Raw genomic sequence first — 5,000 nt, 5'->3', positions numbered from 1 at the left:
TTTTAGTTGTTTATTTCCAGAATTCATGCTGCCCATTCACTAATGTTACCTTTTTTCATGAATACTTACCACCAGCATCAAATTCTAAGTATTCATTATGACTGGAAAAATTGCACTATTCATACATGAAAAGGGGGATCTTCTCCATGGTCCGCCATTTTGAATTTCCAAAAATAGCCATTTTTAGCTCCAAAAATGACTGTACATGGACCATACTAGGAAATATTTGTTTATTACTTAGTAAACTTTCATGTAAAGATCAAATTTGGCAATAGGCAGGGCAATTTCAATGAGCAGCATAGTTGCAGTACATTTTTTGACCATATCCTGCACAGTGTCCCTTTAACAAAACCTGTGACCTACGGTATTTGGTAGCGATTCATAGCAACTGCCTCCTTATAAGTATTCATTGTGAATTTGTGCACTCATTCATAATGCTGCTTGGTAATCATTGCTTTCAAATGTTGCATTTCTCATCAGTAAATAGGCCTAAAGTGCTGTCCATTCTTTAGTTATTGGTTTAAAAGCTGGTTTTGACCTTTTGGTTTGTATGAATGCCCTCTAGCTCTCTTGTCTCTGAGGGGTTAACCAGAAGTCATGCATTACACACACACACACACACACACACGCACACGCACGCGCACGCGCACGCGCACGCGCACGCGCACGCACACGCACACGCACACAAACACGCACGCACGCACGCACGCACGCACGCACGCACACGCACACGCACACGCACAAACACGCACGCACGCACGCACACACACACACACACACACACACACACACACACACACACACACACACACGCAACTGTCAAAGCCGCGACGCGAGCTAAAAAGCCCTGAATAGCTGATCACAATAAGCTGATGATACTGAGTGTCAGGGGACAGTAGAGAAGACTCATCGAATCCTATACCAGCAGGCCCGGCTTAAGATGAGCTGGGGCCCCTAGGCTACAGGCTGATGGAGCCCCCCCCAGAAGGCAAAATTGCATAGCCAGCATCATCATTCTGCGCTAGGAATGAAATATAACATATTTGCAGATAGATTTTTCAATATTGCATCTTGTCACAATTCTGCCATCCTCACAACCCCCACCCCTCTGGTAGGTGGGGGGCCCCTAGGCCCCAGCCATATCTAGCCTGTGTATTAATCCGGCCCTGCGTCCGAGTGGCCTGCCAAGCTTCTCGGCCGCCCGCGCGTCTTAGAAACTACGGAGGCCCATGAGGACCATGCTTGGCCGCAGGGCTGGACTGGCCATCTGGCGTACCGGGCATTTCCCGGTGGGCCCCGCACCCTCCGCAGGGTGTGTTTAAATTTTTTTTTTTTTTTACATTTCTGAAAATAGGGCCCATGAGGTTGCAGGTTTTTTTTGTTGTTTTTTTACATTTCTGAAAATAGGGGCCCATGACAGTGCAGGGCCCACCGTTGAGTCAGTTCTGCGCCGCTAATTATGAGGGGCCTCTTTAATTGTGTCCTGGAGACACATATACGCTAAATTCAGGTTCTTGAGATTTGATCTGTTTTATTAAAAATGTGGGTAAGGTAGAGCTTAATGGACACATTCTAAGGCAAAACGAGGGTCCTGGCTTTTAAATGTAACTCGTTTCATGTTTGTATGTGCTTTGGAGGCAGAGATATTTAGGATTTAATAGGCAGAGAGCATCCTTTCCCAAAAAGGGCTTAGGGCAAAATAGTTTAAGCCAAAAGTGCCTGGGGCCTACACCTATTTCTCCCCCTGTCCATCCTTTGGCCCGCTCCCATTGCTGCTGATGCTGCGGCGGGCGGCGCTGGGCACTGGGCTGGGCACTGGGCTGGGCCGGATGGCAGATGCCCGCGCCATATGGCACCAGTGGCACTGCCCACTCTGATCTGCTCTGTGGCCGGCGGATTGGAGTGGCGCTACCAACCACATCACGGCCGCCCGGCCCGCATTATACACACACACAGTACCAGGGGGACAGGGCTGGCCGCGCAAGATATACTGTGGCCCACTGGTGCTGAGAGGGAGAGAGAGAGGGAGAGAGAGAGAGAGAGAAAGAGAGAGAGAGACAGAGAGAGAGAGACAGAGAGAGAGAGACCGAGAGACAGAGAGAGAGAGAGAGAGAGAAAAAGAGAAGAGCAAAGAGAGAGAGAGAGAGAGACAGACAGACAGACATACAGACAGAGAGGGACAAAGAGAAAGGAGAGAGAGAGAGAGAGAGCGAGAGAAAGACAGAGAAAGACAGAGAGAGAGAGAGAGAGAGAGAGAGACAGAAAGAGAAAGAAAGAGAGAGACAGAGAGACAGCGATAGCATTTTTCAAGGTCGAAGGGGTCGTCAGCTAGCTGTGTCAGGATGGTAGCTGTCAGGGAGAGGTGTGTGTAGAGAGGGGAGAGAGTGCATGAGAGATTCCCCTTATCCTCACTGCAGCTTCCCCAGGGACAGACCTGTCAACACCCAGCTGCCATGCCCACTGCGGAGGGGACCCCGCGACACGTAGAAAAACACACGCACGCACGCAAGCATGCAGGCACGCACACAAGTATGCACGCACGCAGACAAGTCAGATGAACTCTATTTTCCAGCCAACCCCAACTCCACCTGAACACGCACAAGATGGATGATTAGGAACTAGGGATGCAAACGATTAATCGACTTTAATCGATCAATGCATTAATCGATTAAAAAACATTCATCAATTAATCGCCAATTCAACTGACAAAAGACCCAGGTGAAATGGGCATGAGAAGTGTGCGTGAAGAGGGGGTGTGAATAGTGGGAATATTTAAATCACCCTTGGATGAAAATTTAAATGGAATTCATTTAAATGTAGCATTTTATCTCACTTTTTAATATACATTTTTAGATTTAGTTTTTTTTTTTCGATAGAACATGGAGATTTTGGGGGAAAAACGGCGCTTATCAATTAATCGTAAGTCGATCGATAAGGTTATCAACTAACGATTAATGAATTAATCGATAATTTGCATCCCTATTAGGAACCTAGGGTTGATTTTCTTGTAGGAACGCTTTTTATTATATATATACCTATATATATATATATACAGTATATATTCCCTTCTTTTTTTCTAATGATCATTAATTTGTTTGATCTTATTTTGTTTATTCATGGGCGGGAGGAAAAGGGGGAGAAAAAATATGAAAATGCGTTCACAAAATAATAATCATGATGATTTTTCAGTTTATCAACTGATTGAAAACTGTATGAACACAAAGTATAAAAAACTATAAAAGGTTTGATTTTCTGAGCAGGGTCCTGTTTACACACGACACCTACAGTGCATTACTCCATCGAAGCCAGTGGACCATGCTATCGATGCCCCGGCCTGGGTTGCCAGATGCCTGATGATTTCCAGCCCAAAAGATGCTGTAAACCCGCCTGGAAGCAGCACTATGTTGCCCAATAAGTCTATTGATTTCTATGGCTTAAGGGCCCAAATGCCAGAATGCCATTTTTAGCTGCTGCAGACAGCCATCCTAAGCAGCCCAATTGGGCGGGTAACTGCCCTATCTGGCAACCCTGGCCCTTGCCTGGCCTATATGCACCATGCAGCCCAATGATCATCTATCACACACTCAGAGCAACACAAGGGTCAATCACCACCACACACCAGGCTATTTGGAGGCCTTATTTGTATCAATGTACATTCATCAACTCCTAACAGCCTCACTCTTTAAGCAGCTGCAGCACACAAACAGATACATTAGGAGGAGGGTTAGACATGTTCGACTGGTCGGAGGGATATATTGGATGTAGTTAAGTGAGAGGCAGCGAGAGTGGGAGGTTAAGTGGGAGGTTTAGTGGCTCTGGTCTCCAGGAGACTATGGGACAATTTTCTCAAACTTTTTCAGACCAAGGACTACTACCGTATGTCTCAAAGACATGTTCAAATTCAGGGACTACCTGTCAACTGACCTGACAGGCATGCTACAAGTTGTAATATTATATTATACATATACTATACAGTATACTGTAAACAATGAGACAGGGCCAGCATCTAAATTTGCATTTGAAATTGCAGCACTCTGAAATGGCAGCACTTCAATTTCAGAGTGCTGCAATTTCAGATGCAAATTTAGATGCTGGTCCTGTCTCATTGCAGTGAAAGACCAAGTAGAGATATGGATAGCCGTGGCCTCATGGTTAAGAAGTCAGACAGTAGATCACAGGGTTGCAGGTTCTAATCCCCAGCCTTACCAATCCCTTCCTGTCTCCATGGCTGAAGTGGCCTTAAGCAGAGCACCTAACACCACGCTGCTCCAGGGGACTGAAACCAATACCCTGTAAATAACAAGTACGTAAGTGGCTTTGGATAAAAGCATCAGCTAAATGTAATGTAATGTAATGTAATGTACTGTAATGTAATGTAATGTAATATAATGTAATATAATGTAATGTACTGTAATGTACTGTAATGTAATGTAATGTAATGTAATGTAATGTACTGTAATGTAATGTAATGTAATATAATGTAATGTAATGTACTGTAATGTAATGTAATGTACTGTAATGTAATGTAATGTAATGTAATGTAATATAATCTAATGTAATCTAATGTAATGTAATGTAATGTAATCAGGGCTGTAGTGGTCAAATTAGAGGTGGGTAAACTATGATTTTTTTGATCAGACAGACCGTGACGCGACGCGACGCATTTTTTTTTTTTTTTTTTTGGGGGGGGGGGGGTTTCATTGGTTTATCTGTGTATCTACAGGTATGAAAATGGGTATGAGGCCAGGCATGATAGTAGGCCTATAAAGTATGGGTATCAATGCATCCAAAATGGTAATTTGTTCAAAAGCCACTAGAACTTTTTGCCATGCACATTCATTTGTCTACTATAAATGACATTTAAAATCTCTTCAGTTAGGCCTATTAGGCCTATCACATAATTTGTGTGATCATATGATGCAGAGTGTGCCTTTGTTACAACTAGATAGTAGGCCTAACACCTATAGCCTATTGGAGTAGATCAACAGCATAACAATGCA

At 44.1% G+C, this 5,000-nt stretch overlaps 2 protein-coding genes across 2 annotated transcripts in view; one reads left to right on the top strand and one right to left on the bottom strand.

Moving 5' to 3' along the window:
- LOC134448851 (E3 ubiquitin-protein ligase TRIM35-like) overlaps positions 1 to 2,775 on the top strand; it is an 89,689-nt gene extending 86,914 nt beyond the window's left edge. The window contains exon 7 of the transcript XR_010034852.1: positions 2,751 to 2,775. The gene's annotated coding sequence lies outside the window, so the exon portion shown is untranslated. The remainder of the gene's footprint in view (positions 1 to 2,750) is intronic.
- The window catches only part of adam22 (ADAM metallopeptidase domain 22), an 85,987-nt gene that overhangs the window by 68,841 nt on the left and 12,146 nt on the right, over positions 1 to 5,000 (bottom strand). The window lies entirely within an intron of this gene.

This window comes from Engraulis encrasicolus, chromosome 5 (assembly GCF_034702125.1).
Source record: "Engraulis encrasicolus isolate BLACKSEA-1 chromosome 5, IST_EnEncr_1.0, whole genome shotgun sequence".
In the NCBI taxonomy this organism is placed as follows: domain Eukaryota; kingdom Metazoa; phylum Chordata; class Actinopteri; order Clupeiformes; family Engraulidae; genus Engraulis; species Engraulis encrasicolus.
Note: the sequence above shows the minus strand (reverse complement) of the source record. Positions and strands in the feature narration are given on the sequence as shown.